The sequence below is a fragment of the Microcebus murinus genome, chromosome 10 (assembly GCF_040939455.1).
Source record: "Microcebus murinus isolate Inina chromosome 10, M.murinus_Inina_mat1.0, whole genome shotgun sequence".
Lineage (NCBI taxonomy): Eukaryota > Metazoa > Chordata > Mammalia > Primates > Cheirogaleidae > Microcebus > Microcebus murinus.
Genome location: NC_134113.1, coordinates 22,853,176 through 22,869,963, shown reverse-complemented (window position 1 = coordinate 22,869,963; position 16,788 = coordinate 22,853,176). Strand labels below are relative to the sequence as shown.

Sequence of the window (16,788 nt, the reverse complement as noted above, 5' to 3'; positions counted from 1 at the left end):
AGCCTTTGCCTAAATTCCAGGCTTTAGAATTTAGAGTATTATTTTACCGTATTCAAATTCTATTAATTTTTCACCAATTATTCTCAATAAAATCTAGGGAATTAGCTCATGGCAATAGGAAATAATAGTGGAAGCTTAGCAAATGATTCCAGAATTATTACCAGCTGGGCTGTATCAGTTTAGTGAAGGCACGATGTTCTTTCTGATTAAATCATTTAGATTTAGGTAGTTGTATAAGAAACCGACATGCATATTTAGTTGCACAAAAGAAGCATACGGTTCACAGAAAAAAGATGTTGTTAATACTTTATTTTGTTGTTGTGTCAAATAGAATGAATATAAACTATGGCTGTACCCTTGTGTTATGACAAGAAAGGAAATAACAGTTATCACTCTTTTAATATATCTCAAGGTTTAAATATTTGCCCTTTCACTTAACAAAAAGCCTCGTAAATTTGACCTTTCTATTTATTAAGAATGATGTGGGGGGCAGGGAGAGATTAGTCAATGGGGACAAAAGTACAGCTAGATAGGAGGAATAGTTCTGGTGTTTTATTGCATCTTGCATAGAATGACTATGGTTAACAACATTGTAGTGTATATTTCAAAATAGCTAGAAGAGAGGATTTTGAATGTTCTCACCACAAAGAAATGATAGAGATAAGAGGTGGTGGACACGATGGACAGCCTGAGTTGATTATTATGTAATGTATACATGGATCACAGCATCACACTGTACCCATAAAGTGTGTGTAGTTATTCTATGTCAATTAGAAAGATAATAAAAAGAATGATATGATTGTTTTTTGTTCCTGCCTTTGTATTGACCGAGAGTTGATATAGGGAGGAAATTCTAATTGTACTTTTACAGTACACTTGCATTTTATCTCACTACTGAGAAAATATTTAAGTGCTGTTCAGCCAAGTAAATGTGAGAGAGAGAGAAGAAAAAAAAAATCACATAACTATATGGTTGAATGTTCATTGTGTTCATTACCAGGCATGTCATTCTTACTCTCTGTGACATCCACGGTCGAATATAACCTTTAGTATTATACAACCGGCAGCGGCAGCAGCACTTGAGAGCTTGCCAGAAATGTAGACTGTCAGGCTCAATCCCAGACCTATGGAATGCAAATCTGCATTTTAACAATATCCCCAGGTGATTTACATGATCATTAGCGTTTGAGAAGTCCTGGTATATAGGATAAGTATTACCAATTGCCGTGTAGACCTATGTTCATTTCATGGATACCATTTGCTCTAGAAAAGAAAAATTAGCAAGTAGAAAGAACCAGCAGGTTTTTAAACCCTAGAGCTGGGACTGTCCATCTACTGGTGTTTAAAATTGACGGTGATAACAATGACACTGCTGCTGATGAGAACACCCAGTTAGCTGGTGCTTCCGAGTGTTGGCCACTTTGTCTAGTGCATCAACCAACCTATTTAGCCATTATCTTTCTCCTGAGTTTTATGCTGTTTTACAGACGAGGTAGTTGAGGCAATGGGTTGCCTAAAATCATCACTCCCTTATAAATGCAAGCATTCTGATGGTTAGCGTCAGGTGTGCCCAAGGTAGACTCTGTGATCAGTAGTTGCAACTTTTAAAAGTAAGAAAGACTAGGTGCTTCAAAGAGGGAGAAAAATGTGATACTTGAAAGTTTCCTATGAAATTATCAATTAACGTTTATCAGATAATATTTGTCATGAGCAGTAAATTCTCATATTTGCACATTTGAAAAGAGAAGGAAAGCCCTACATCTAAGCCCACATCAAACTTTCAAGTTGTCAGTTTACAACTTATTATGTACTAGGAGTGTATATCATACGGCATCTTCTCCCCTGTTAGCAGCTCTTAGCTCTGGACATGCCACGGCGTCTAGAGGACTTAGCCTTGGGAATGCAACAAATGGTATTGAAAACGGCATTGAAATTTGAGTTGGAAGCAAACGGTTGTGAGGTCATGTCACAGCACAGAAAAGCAATGCTGTGCCAACTGCTGATCAAGCTGGCAGACATACGCTGCAGAATCGTGACCACTCGCATGGGCCAGTACAGGAGTTCTAAAAGCAAACTAAAATTCACTGGCTGTAACTTCAAGTAGGGAAAAATGAGTTTTTTTTCCCCTAAACTTGTTAAAGTTGTTACTGTTTTAAAAGGAGAGCTGCATATATAACATAAATTCATACAACTGCAAAGGATATAATGAAGAGTGGTTCTCTCTCCTCTTCTGTCCCCAGACCCCAGTTTCCCTCCCGAAGCAAAAATGTGAACAGTTCCTTGTATATTTGTCAGAGATATCCTCTAAATAACTCACAAAGAGTTGTGAAATATCCTGATGAAAAACATCATATGCAAAATCCTTATTAAACAAAAGAATAATGTACAGCACACATGGCTCTGCACCATTCTTCTTTCCATTAAAACGTATCATAGAAATAATTTTATATCAGTACTCCTACTTCATTCGTTTCAATGGCTGCACGGCATTCTCCAGTATGAGTATATTATAACACACCTTCTTTAACCAGTTACATTTGGTGACTTTTTAGATCATTCTCAGCTTTTTGCTCTTATAAATAGTGCTGCAGCTAGGATCCGTGTCTATATGTTATCAAGCATTTGTGAATATACATATTCCCAGCTCTTCCTATTCAAAGTCCTGATTGATTTTTACTAAGACAAGTTAAGCAGTGGGAAATTAATAACCAACTAACATAGAAGGCAGATACTACTAATAATTGAAAACCATGATTAACTGTGTGGTAAGTACGTTATAAGTAGTTATTTAATTCTTATAATTTTATGGGGAAGATATTATTACTATTATGGTTGTTGTTATTAATTATTTAAGGGTGAAAGCCAGAATTTGAATTCACTCCAGAAGCTTGACTCTGGATCTCTTTGCTCCTCCTAGTTGCTGGACTCTACTGCTTCTCAGGAATTCTGTTGCTACTTGGCAATGATAGAGCATTTATTAGAGACCCACTATGTGCTAAGCAGCCGGCATGTATTATTCACAATCTCCACAAGAGCTACAAGATGTTGCTGTTTAACAGAGTCTTAATGATGTTTAATAACCTGTCCAAAGTCCCAGAGCTAGTAAGTAAGGAGCTAGGGAAGGGGAAGAAGCAGGATGTCCGACTCCTGATACTATGGCACAATGAAAGGGAATTTCAGGCATTTTATTCTATATCTAGCAGGCTGGAAGGCAGAAATAAAATCAGTATACATGAGACTTAAACACAGTCAAGTGATCAGAAAGATAGGAAAGGCTGTCATAGGGCCAATGGGAGACAGTTTGTGGCACACTAATAAAAGCATCTGTAACAGAGAGTTGGGTCTAGTGATCTGTGCAAAATGGATCCTTCTCCATAGAGAGTGTTTCCAAATCTAGATGGCTTTGTTCTCACTGACTTTTAAAAATTCCACACCTATGCATTGTATTTATATCATTAACAACCTGTTGTTATGTTTGGCACTTGCATGCCCGAGAGAAACAGAAGCCTTAGGTGACTCTGCTGAGTTGAGCTTTGTGGCCACAGGGAGCAGAAATCAGCAAATGCCCACAATGGACAATCAAAGTAAGGGTGCCAATAAAAGTAAGAGCATTAAAATTTCTCAAAGTGTTTCCAATTTCTCCAGGTCCATTTCTCCTACTTTAATCTCAGTATTTCCAGCAGTTTTACGTCTTTGTAGGTATGCCATAACCAGCCATAACGAAGTTAAAATTGGAGCCCTCTTTAGAAGACCTACCGGCCTTCTAAAATTATAAAAGTCTTGTAGGTTTTATACACATTATAATTTGTAATGATGTCCCATGTATCTGTTGGTTACTATTATTGCTGTTATTATTTCATAAATCAGGTATATACCCTCTAGGCTATATTTCTGTGCATGGTCTCTTGGGTTTAAAATACTGAGTTTTCCTTGTTTCAGAATGCCTCATTGAATTCAGTGAATTTTTGGTAATGTTTCATAGGGAAAAAAGTGATGTAGCATAGACAGACATGTCAGAATTATTTATATGGTAGTTGTAATAAAAATAATAGCTAAGCTATATAATGAGTGTTTCCAGCAGGTTAGGAAATATGCAAAGGGTTTTATATGCATATTTATATTATTTGGTTTAATATCAAAACTCTATCAGGTAGTCATAATTATTGTTTCCATATTACAGATAGACGCTTTTATTCTTCTTTTTGAGATTAATAGTTAGAATGGTGTTTAAGCAAGTTTTTGAAAAAGAAGACAGTGCTTTTTAATACCACAGAACATACTTCCTATTTTGGCATTTCTCCTTCTAGTCTTTGTTCAAATATATTCAGTAACCAATATATGCATGATATTGTGTCTTGCTTTTTTATTCAGTATAGTCATAAGAAATTGGCTTTCTCACTCTTCCTCCTTCCCATATAATGACTGCATATGATTAATCACCAAAGCTTATTTACTAATTTCTATCTTTAGGGACATTAAGTTGTTTCCATTTTCTCTTATAGATACTATTTCAGTGAAAAATTTTGCATACATAACATATTTATTTTCTGGGAATTTCCTAGGAAAAAGTCTTTTCTGCAGTCAAAGAATAAAGGTCTTTTTAACTCTTTCTAACTCCCTGAGTTAAAATCATTTTTATGGGAGCTACAGTGAGCATATTTTAAAAGCTTAAGAGAAATGTCTATTTTGAACTCTTTTTAGGAAGGACTCTTTTCAATATTTTAAAGGTATAATTTGGATAAATATATGAGTCATTACTATATGGCAATTAACATAAGGCCTAATGAGTGAATTTTTGCCTTATTTAATTTTCAAAAATAGGTGAATTGGGCTTTGAGAAGGTTGCTGTGTGCAATGTCAGTTTCTATTCTTCATCAACATGTATTTCTTGAGAAACTACTGTGTGCCAGGCCATATGGCACTTGCCAAAGCCATGACAGTAAATGTGATGGAAACAGCTCGTTTCCAAACACAGGGTCACTGAAAGTCATATCAAAGACTCTTTGTCTTTGGTATTGTGCCACAGCACACTCTTCTCCTCTGACATTTACGACTTCTTTGTTCTTTTGCTTTTATGGAATGTGACTCATTTCTTAATATTAGCCGAAGACATAAAGGATAAAGAGACTCTTACCCTCAGGAAGATATCTGGATCCATATATAGTTATAGATGTAAAATTTCTAAGCCCTTCTGAAATCATATTTTTCCCATCCCAAGCCAGTTCTGGTGGGATTTTAGAAACCCCTTTGGGTTCCCAGGATGAAAGTATCTTGCTGTGTGGTTTTGGGGATCCCTAAATCATCTTGTCCTCATTGCATATATCTTAAGTTGCCTGTAAACATATTTATACATTTATTTTCTCAGCACTTTAGGCTAAACAGGTATTTTGGGCCCTCTGACTCAGGAACGTCCTCATGTAAAAACAAAATGTAAATTTAGGGTACATCCCATGATTTATTAATACAGTGCACTATACCTACAATTTTCACAGATAGAGATAACCATTTTGGTCCCTTTTGGGAGCCAAATATACAGAATTCTTATGTAAAATCAGCTTTAGAATCACATTTTAACTTTTCATGAAATTTCTCCATCTCAGAAAGACCAACTAATTTGTTGACGAATATAACTACATGTTTATTGTATGGTATTCCTTTTCAATTTCTGCAGTGTGAACTTTTTATTTTGTTGATGCTTAAACATTTCAATGGAGAAAACAACCCTTTAGTAAAAATCGCATCAGTTTAATGGCATACCATGTAGATCAAGCTCTTTGTTGATCCATTGGACATTTCACATTAAAAAATGTTGTATCGTTTTGTAGGAATGTTACTACATATTACCTAATATACATTGAAATTTCAGTAAATTCATTGTCTGTATGTATCGATCAATTGATACACACTTATATATGATTTCAATAGACTGATTTTTCGGAAGGGAAATTTTGTGTTAGGATGTAAAGATGTCTGTCCCCCGACCCAAAATTATGTTATCTTTAACTGATATGCTAAAATTAGTTTCTCAGATTATTCCATATGATTTGAATTTTTATGCAAGGACAAGTTTCAGGAATTGGAATTTATAGAGTAGTCTTCTTGATGACAAAGGAATGGGTGGAGCTAACTTGCTAATGTCGTAATACTGATACTGATACTGTATTGAGCAGGGTTGGCTTAGGCTACCTAGTCGTGATGCTGGCTCCACCCGGTAACAATCTGCTCATAGACATTATCAAGGCAGCACAGAGGTGGAAGAGAATACGAAACCATCTGAAAAAGGAATTTTTTTTTTTTTTAAATTTCTCCTTAACTTTCTAATATCCTGAGCCTTCAACCTCGGGGTTGAAGTCCTTCCTATAGCAACTTTGCACATACCCCGACTGTCTGAACTCCAAACCCTAGGAACTACATGTCTGAGATCTGAATATATTCTTGGTTCCAAATCAATCTTGTCACTCCATGGCAAGCAATGCGAGATAATAAGTAGTATTCACCTGATTGCTTTCCTGCTCCGAGACAGCTGGTGACGCGAGTCTTCCTGATAACCGGGAGTTTCAGATCTGAGGCAGGGCTAAAGGGAAGCTGGGAGCTCTCGGAATCTAAATTTGACAGTCGATGGCTGAGGAGAGGGTCAGAAGGGATAGAATCTGTGACAAGGATGGAAAGGAACAAAATTTATCTGTTCTGGTTGCAATGATTAGATGCCTCTTTGTCTGGCTTTCTTACAGTGGGTGACTGATCGTCCCCGCCAGCTGGCTAATATCATAATTAACAAAAGTTGCTACTACGTCTGCAAAGTTTAATGGAAAAATTTGCCAGTGATACGATGGCATTGTCACAGAGATCACAAGGGACACGGAGCCGACTTTTGCTGAAGGTGGAACGGCAGAGCTGTGTAGACAAGATGAGAAATTGTGAACTTGCTCAGCCAAAGGTATGTTTCTTTCATAATTCCACATCCTGGCTTTTCTTATTAAGATTTTTGTCCGATTTGGTGGGTTCTTTTTTCTTTCGTGACCAAAATGATTTCATAAAATGATATGTATGCTTTTTGAACATTTACAGCATATTCTCTGAAAGCTTTAGTTTTTTTTTTTTTCCTAAATCTACAAATTTGGAAATATAACTAAATAGCTTTTGATGCTGAGAATGGAATGTAAAGCAATATTTTGCCTGTTGTTGTATCTACCTAATCTTTATCAGTTTTCCGGAATAAGTATTTGGTAACAAATATCAATCGCACATTTATATTGTGTAGCATTGGATTTATGCTACTCAACAATGTAAAAGCCGTGGCTATGCTTTTATTCTGTTGTGTCAACCTAATTATAGGAGAGGGGGAAAAAAGCAAGTGTAGGTGTAGAATATGTAGAGGTTCTAGTTTCGTTTCAAGAAGTGCTCAGAGTGGCAGGGAGGGGGGCTAAGGTCTTGACTTAAGTCACACAAAATAATTGGGGCTTTTCTTTTTTTTTTTAGCAACGTTTATAAAGACCAGTGTTTATTGAAATTTTGTGCCATTTTCCAATGCAAGTCTGGCCATAGACTGTTATACTTGTATTTTGTTTGTACTGTGATTTGCTTTGCTTGATTGAATATTTGAGCTCGGAGGAATTTCCCAAATGCTAGCCTTCACATATTGCTAATTAATGACTGTGAATATTGATGAGGGGGTCATGCGCCTCTCTGTATATGCCTCTGCACTTCATGTGAGTACAAAGAGGGAGGAAGAGGACTCTGAAAATATGTCGAAGGCAAGTTTGGGTTATTTATGCTGTGTCACACCACTCCTGTTATACCAAGGTGGTCAATTTGCAGTATAATTGGGGTAAGGTTCTTTTACTTTCTGTCCATGGTCTTCCACACCACTGTATCATGGCAAAATGCAATCATTTGTCTTTTGCCTATTACTATTGTCTTTTGTGTTAACAGCAGTTTTTAAATGTCATGAAATAACATTTTGGAAACAAATTAGTGCACAGCATGTATATTTTTAATAAGCCAATTTAAACTTTCTCATGGTTTTATTGCTAACCATGGGAGACTAGACATTCTCAATATATTGATTTTAATATTTGAACATCAAATTTTATATTTCCAAATAAAAAAATGAATCATTTTATGGGATTGTGAATTTTAAAGCCTTTAAGTGTCCAGATAATTTTAAATACTGTTTATTGAAATTTTTGTTAAAATTTGACTTAACACATTTCTAATCTTCACTAAAATTTAATGACACTGATAAGAACAGCTGAAAGTGGAGGTTTATATCATCATTTTTATTGTATTCTAAACAACATTTTCACAGTAGAATATTATTCTTATAATAGAGACTCTCTTTTCATTTCTTTAACTTTGATTTCTACCCCCAGCCCAATATCTGGCGTATAATAGGCACTCATTATATATTTATCAAGTGAATGATTCAATGAATTTAAGTGTCTCTATAGTTACTATGTGTTTCTATAGTTAAATATGGTTAACATTTGTTTCCTCCAAATCAGTAACTTCTGTATGCAGTAAACATTATGAATAGAAATAACCAGATGAATGGCACAATCACAGAAAATAGGGAGGATTAAGTTCCTGAAATAATATATTGTTGTTTTAACCTAAACCTCCATAATATTTTGTGTAATTGAGATTTGGTATTGTAAGTACTCTGTTGGAGTGTCTAAGGTCTAGGGGGATTAGAAAGGGCCCCGAAAGTGGTTCATAGCTGATGTCCTGTTTTTGTTAAAACAGGATTATCTCCTGAGATGTGTAGAAATGAACTCTTGTCAGAGTTTCAAAGGAATTAATGTTTTTGGTAAAATGTGCTAATGTAAAGAGTTAGGAGATTAGTGATGCAGAATGAAAGCAATGCATTCTTTCGCATGGAAATAGGAATATAATAAATGTCCTGCAGGTAATTGGGGCTGTAGCAATTTTATTGAAGATTAAAGTTTGATTGACCTCTGTTAGGATGATTAACCCTTCTGAAATTAAAAGCCAGAGCTGAATTATTCTGTTTAATTTAAATGCAAACATTGAGCAGGTCCTATGTCATTCAAATAATAATAATAAAAAAGCCTTCCTATTTCAATGCACATTATCTGGGTGATGGACACACTTATAACTTTGACTCAAACTGTACAAAAGCAAATCCTGTAACCAAAATGTTTGTATCCCCCTAATATTCTGAAATTTTAAAAAATTTTCATTATTATACATCTGAATGGTATGCTGCATTGAAAGGATATAGCTCTGGCAAAAGAATATAGAATAATGTATAGATAACTGGGAGCACATAAGAAGAGTCCCAGGCACCACTCCTCCCCCTTTAAAACATCAAAACCACCACCCCAACAAAAGCAGAGAGCATGGAACAAATCTCCACACATGGAAAATGCATGCCCCCGGTAAAAAAAAATAAACAACAACCTAGGAATGTCCTGAATAAATAACAATGACATCTCTGTTCCAATCCAGTGCCAACTACCTAAACTGCATATCATATTCATGTTACCTCTATACAATTACTGCTGAAAGTCTGTGCTTTTTGTTTCAGTTGCTTAGGAAGCAGTTCCTAAAAGTTGATTATTTCTGATGCCTGAAATTTCATTCCTCATGATCCCTGAGAGTCTCTACATATAGTCAGTATTTTCATTTAGTTAAAAAAAAAAAAGGGTATAGGAGAAGCAAACTCGTTATTCGCAATGCCATTTAATGGTTTAGTTTTATTTTTCCTTGTTAAATTTTCTAAGTTTTCATGCAAAGTTGTATGTTCACATTGTTTCAAAAAACTGTTTCCATTTTTCGTGACATATGATATTTTTTGATACTAAGTCAGTGAATATTTTTAGTTTTAGGTCCCACCACGTAGTGAATGTGTCTTCCTTTTATGTGTCTGTGAACTATTAAAATGATAATAAAGGCTCTCTTCCTTCCCTACGTAATTTATTTTTCTCTCTTTTCATCAAAGAACTCACTCTGAATGTGGCAAGGTAGAAAATTCTAAGGCATTATAGTGTAAAAATTAAGAAGCCTGAGGTGCTATAGTTTATTTTTGCACGAGCTTTTCATGTATTTTTTTTAACATCCTTCTGAAAGATAGGGTTCTACTCCAGGCCCATGAAAAACGTCAAGGATGAAAAACCTGTGATAGAATGACTGGGATTATTCAACTGGCAAAGTGACTCTGGCATCCTCCAGAGAGTTAGATAATACCTTGAAGCATAGATTAATAATATGTTTAACTAAGATCTGTTTGCTGTAAGGATAATTTCCTAATTCTTAATTGTGGGACACATATTCAACCGTGAATTGTAAACAAATACGTTGTTCTGTACCTTGTCTGATAAACTGTAGCTTATCAGCTTTAGCTTTAGTAGAATTGTCAAACTTTAAAAAAATTCAATTGTTTTATGATAATACTTGTTTTTCTCTTAAAGATAATTTTTACTAAAAGAAAAACATGACCACTAAATTATATCCCTAAAATAAGCACTGTTAATTCCTTGGACAAAATTCAATAATCTTCTCTAATTTAGATTAATCTTGTTTTACCTCTTACCAGAACTAAATTAAAATAATTTTCAGTATTATAACTTCTTGTAAACACAACAATACTCTCTACAGCATAAAAAAGCTAATGTGCTGAACTACTTACTGATAATAACATCCTTTTTTGTAGTGTCATTAATTATCAGTGATCTTTTTTTTTTTTTTGTAACCAAGATGTTTGTAGAGTGATCTTTTTAATAAATAGAAAATTATGGCTTAGAAAGGTAAAATTCATATTGTCTTAGTGTAGAAAAAAGTATTGGTGAAAGAGCAAAGGAAAATATGTTTATATTTTGCTAAATCCCAAATCTAATCATTTGTTTTGCTTCAGTGTGTTTGAAGACATTTTTATTTCTTTATGTTGCCTTTGTTTTCTGACTATCGGTTCCCTTCTAATCCACCCACTCCCAGACCTGATATTTTCTCTTATAGTTGTGAAATAGCATTCTTTGCCATGAATAAACCAAGGTTAATCCATTTAATATTTCTATGGACCACATATTCTAGCTGGACTCCTTCTATTTTTAAAAAAGACTGTTTTAAAAGGTGACCAACGGTGTTTTATTCATTGTGCATTGTTTGTGAGTCAGTGATTTAATTTAACTTCACAAAAATTCAGAGAAGACCTATCATGAGCAATTTTATTCTGCCAGACTAAGGAGAAATAACAGTGGCAAACTCAAGAATTTTCAAGTTTTCCTTTTTGTTTTTTTTAATCATTCATAGTATAAAGAAGTAGTTACATATGAATTTTTTAAAGATATTCTCTTTAACAGACAATATTCTAGAATAAAATTATTTGGTTAATAATGGTCAAGAGAATTATTATTTGTAATTTGTTTGATAAAATCATAAAAAACACTCTAGAAATAATAAATGACCCGATGTTAATTTTTCAACTTAATTGGGAGGGTTAATTCCTTAGCACCAATTTTTCAGTGAGTTGGAAGGTGATCTAATGTAGTGTAGTGGTGTGTGGCTTATTTGATGCAACCTATGCTAGCTGTATTAAAACTATCACACTCGGTCTACAGACTTCTTTGGCATCCAGATAATTGCTTAAAGAGATGACTTTAACTGAAATGCCTTCAGCATTAAGGTTTCTGGAGCCATCACTGAGGGACCTTTTATTCAGTTTCAACAGATCTTTATCGGGCACCTCCTATTGTTGCAGGCACCCCCCTAACCTGGGGAAGGAGGTCCACGAGCCATGTTTTAGGGACCAGAAACTCAAACTGAAGAATGATTGGTCCGATGTCAGATAACTAACTAGTCAGTAGCACAGCCTGGGCTGGGAGCTGGTGCGATACCTCAAGCCCTTCCTTCACCAAAGCTGTTCTTGGGATCACCATAGCATGCCACTGTACACCAACACTTGGTGACTACGAGAACGAGATTCTTGGAAGATAAATTTAAACCCTCTCTCCAGACAAAGGAATGTACTTAAACCCAAGAACTACAGTTGAAAGAATCAATCCTCTCCCGATTCACTCTGGAGGAAGTAGGTGAAGAGGAGGTTTAGAATTCTTGGGTTATTCACTGGTGCACCCAGGCAGTGAACTTCACACAGTTGACTCATTTAATGGAGACAAGAAACTGCACTCCCCAAATAGTAATTGTTTAGTTCAGACATTGAAACCAGACATTAGGCTCTTTTAAAACTTGATTTTAAAATGTTTGTGTTTATCTATCATTCATTTAGAATTCATAAACAGAGTCTTAAAGATTTTAACAGAGTCTTAAAGTCAAAGGTGTCTTTGTCCTGCCTCATCTGGTTTCATTGGTGTGAATAATTTGACAAACTATTGATCAATGTGTCTCTGCATTTTATAATTCCTACTCTTGAAATTGAGCCATACAGAATTGTCCAAGTGTTTATGTCAAATGTTTGTTTAAATAAACAAATACATGGGGAAAAATCTTTTTGATAAATCTAAAAAAATAAATGTATAAGTTGTATGGTATTATTGCAATGTGAGAAAAAGACATTGTATAAATGATTGGCGAACAATTTTCTGACTTCTTATGAGAATAAGAGAATTATCCTCAGTTAAGCAAAAAGTAAACCTCTACAAAATTAGCTCAGGAGGTTCCAAAAATTCAAGATTGACAAATAAATTTTCACTTGGTGACTCCATCCACCCTTTGAGTGTTGATTCTAGGAGTTTGTAAACTCTCTGAAGTTGGCTCAGAGGGCTGTGATTGGTCTAAATCCATCTCTGTATTTACCCAGTGGGCCTAGAAGAATTTCTGACATGTGGTAGGCACTGAGGAAATGCTTGTTACATTGGATTGAAGGTGACTATTACCATTAAAATAAAGCTAGGGACACTGAACCCAATACATCTTTGTAAAGACCGGGTGCTTATGCCAAGAAATAAATCTAAGCTTCAAAGTTTCACACGGAAAGGAGAAGTTGAGATATATATGTGTCTGTGTGTGTGTGTATATATATATATATATATATACACACACACACACATACCATGCATATCCATGCTAGATGCTAGATTAGTCCTATATCTACTCTTCTGATGCTCTTAAAAAGGGTCCTATTTGCTCCACTTTAGCTTTACCTCTATGCCCATGAACCTATCAATCACTAGTTAGCCACTTATTACTTGCCAAAAACTAGATTTTTGGAAGTATGATATTGAATCAAAGTTATCAGTTTGGTTTATGTTCGTAGAGAGAAAGGAAAACCAATTCACGGTACTCATTTTGAAAATGAGTGTAAAAGCAACAAAAGGGCACTGTGTGGAATCAGGGAAGTTGTAGGAAAATAAGGAATTACTTTAGTGATTCCAACTGCAAATGAAAATATTTTGTAATAGAGAAAATTAGAGTGTGTCATAACATAAGACCTACTGAAAAATTCTTCCCTAAGAGATGCTAGGCAAGATGGAAGAGCAAGTTTGACCAACATCTTTTTTCTAATTATATAAATACTTGAGAATTCATTAACCATTTGAGTCCTGTTTGATGATGATTAAACCCTTAGGCAGATGTGAATCAACTTTACTATGTGGAAACATTGAGGAAAACATTTATGAAAACTATGATCCAATTTCTGAAAATACAGGCCAATTAAAGATTGAGATTTAATTTAGGAATTTTACGCTGTCTGCATGATATATATATTAATGCTGATTTCTCTCCCCTCATTCTTTATCTTCATAAGCAAAAGGAGATTTTTACTTATTGACATATTATTGGAGAATTGAGCTTTTTTCCAAAATTACACATTTTTTTGCATAAATGTGCCTAATTACCTGAATTCAGTTTTGATTAGCAGTGTTAATTGATGCAGCTGTGGATGGTATCTGTTTACCTAAATTACCATGTGCAAACAGCAATATGTCTGGAAGTGAATATGCTAAACTGAAAATACTAATTAGCTAAGACAGATTGTTATTCAAGTCACATCGTGGAGCTTTCTAATGAAAGCCTAGATGTGTCAGGGTTTTTATGATATTCAGACAGAAATGTCTATATTACATATGATTTCTAAATTTAATTCATAAGAACAGATGGGGTGTCAGCCAGGGTTCTTCTGCCTTATTCTGATATTAGTGTGAATATTTTACTCAACTAGAGATATGTTCATATGTTTTTTTGTGAGAAACCCATCATGTGCTCTGACAATATGCCAGCCCTGTACATCCAGACACATCTATTTCTTGATCAATATAGTCACAGATTATATCCACCTACTGTCCTGAAGATGAAGATAAATAAACCATCTTGCAAGTTTAATCACATCAGCTGGTTAATTTAATCAAATCAAATAGCAGAAAGGTTAGTTAAACAGACAGCTTACACTGAGTAGTATTTATGGGTGTTTTCTTTTTGCATCCCAAATAAATAATAATAAAGGTTTGATCCTAGGATTCTTAAGAATCAATGAGCAATTCTCAGGGCTGAAAGGTGAGTTCTCATTGCCTTCAGATTGTCTTGAATCCTTAATCACTTTTCAACGGATCACAAAACAGTGCTAATTTCAAGTGCTTAGTTTTAAAGTGTTGCAGGCTTTTTTGTGCCTTTGGTTCCCATTACCTTTGTCCTAATGCATGACCTGCTTTGCTTACGGTTTCTCTCCAAAGAAAGCAATAATCTTTACCTTCTGCTGTTGCACTTAGCTCTCATTAATGGCATCGTAACTTAGAGCTATCTGAAGATTATAGTACAAATCCTGCACATCATATAGTGAGGAAATAATGGACCCATCTTCCCTTCCCCAAGAGGCTAAATAACTGTGCTTAATGCATAAGTCTCCTCTTCCCAAAGGCTGTGAAAATAAGGCCTCTTGACTCAACCTTAAGAGTTTAAGATTCCCTGTTAGGTATTTTAAGATGCCATGAGCAAAATGGGGGTAATTTTCATGATGCAAATTTGAACATAATTATAGTTTGGCATATTTAATTTAGGTTTAAGTGAGAATTATAATTACCAAAAATTGAATTATTTCAATTATGCTAATTTCTATCCCCCAAGTTTCGTGTAATTTGGGTTCTCTAAAATAGGTTTAGATCCAGCAAAATTACAATGGAGTCTCATACTAAAAATAAGGAATTTGTGAAAATGCCTCTGCTATAGTTACATCTTAGCTACAAAAACGTTGACATACTGCTAGCTGGCCCAGGAAAACAGGAAGGACTTTGAAATGACTTAAATCAAAAATGGAAGAAAAAAGGGCATTGTGTATTAACTGCTTGGGCTATTTGCGTTCCGTTTTCTGTATCAATACCAATTTTAACTTATTGTTAGTATTTTCTGTCTAATCAATGAAGCTAATCCAGTATTTTCAAAATAAAATTTACGTGTTACAGTGATGATTATTTAATATTATATTTTCAGGAAAAACATACTAAAGTCACATCCAGAATTGTTTTGCCTTTGATTATCATTATAGCGTTGGGCCTTTCAAAGGTGCTTAATGTAAAACTCCTTTATTCCTGGAGCTGAAAACTTGAACGGTTTTATTTCCCAATGGCTAAAGGTAACTTGCTGAATGTTCTGAGGATAGTTCTAGAGAGTTCATTGCTATAGAACTGAAGTGTGTGTGTGTATACTTCAATAAAGTCACCCAAGATCTGAATTTAGACTCTAGCGTCAGCCAAACAGTTTGACTGTCAGGTGTGTTAACTCTCTACTGCTGAGTTCACTAAGGCAACTCCTGAACAAACCTAAGCCTGCTTTTAGAGCATAGACAAAGGGAAAAAAATCTTCCCTAAAAAGCATATTTACTCTATGCAAAACAATGCTTCAGATACTTTTTACTTAGCATGAGATTCTCTAAATATTTTAGCAAAAGTGTTTTGATTTTTGGGTCTACATGTGTAGATGTGAGCTTGTTTTTGTCAGACTCTTTGCTGGTACATACGAGCATTTCTACACAGTAACTTAAAAATGGGAAAACAGGTCAATGATGTCAGATCAGAAATGGAGTTACGGAGTTTAATCAGGCATTTTAATGAATTGTCTTAAGGCAAGTCACCTAAACTCAGTGTGCAAATTAGTTAATTTTAAGAATAAATATAGCTATCTTTCCAACTTATTAAGGATTTATCACTTGTGCCCAAGGTTCCATGGATCTGTAAATGAAGTGTATGAATCTTTTCTTTGAACTTTAATTGGCCTGTGAGGGAGGCAGGTCTGACTGAGTTAAAGGCTGAAGGACTTAATCCTTTGAAGAAATTTTGATTTGGTTTTATTACTTCTAAGTATTGCTAATGCATTCTAAAATTAATTTGACTCTGACTGCTTTGTGTATTCTGATTTCCTTTCCAAAGGATAGATTGTAGGCTCCCTGAGGGAAGGCTACTATTTCTTTTTCATTCCACACTATGCCCACCCCCCAGCTTCACACTGGTGTTGTGTACACAGTAGGGACACTCAGGGTGCTATTGCAGTCAACAGTGGTTACGATGCATAAATGGGGTTAATGGCCATTAACCCCATTTGTAACTGTCAATGAACTATATTACAGGATTTATAGGATGCATGTATGACCCAGGGGCCTTAAACCCTCCGAAAGACATTAGAAAAATTTTAAAGCTCTTGGTTATTTTGAAAAGGCTATATTTAAAAAAAATAGGGACAGGGTCTCACTCTGTTGCCCAGGCTACAGTGCAGTGGTGGAATCATAACTCACTGCAGCCTCCAACTCCTGGGCTCAAGCAATCCTCCTGCCTCAGCCTCCTGAGTAGCTGGGATGACAGGTACATATTTTTGATTAGTTTA

The 16,788-nt window shown here is 35.1% G+C and overlaps 1 long non-coding RNA gene across 9 annotated transcripts in view; it reads left to right on the top strand.

Moving 5' to 3' along the window:
* Nucleotides 1-16,788, top strand: part of LOC105883975 (uncharacterized) — a 94,029-nt gene that overhangs the window by 57,213 nt on the left and 20,028 nt on the right. For all 9 annotated transcript variants that reach the window (XR_002224107.2, XR_001160011.3, XR_012921405.1 and 6 more), the window contains one exon: nucleotides 6,732-6,937. This is a non-coding gene — a long non-coding RNA (uncharacterized LOC105883975). The remainder of the gene's footprint in view (nucleotides 1-6,731; nucleotides 6,938-16,788) is intronic.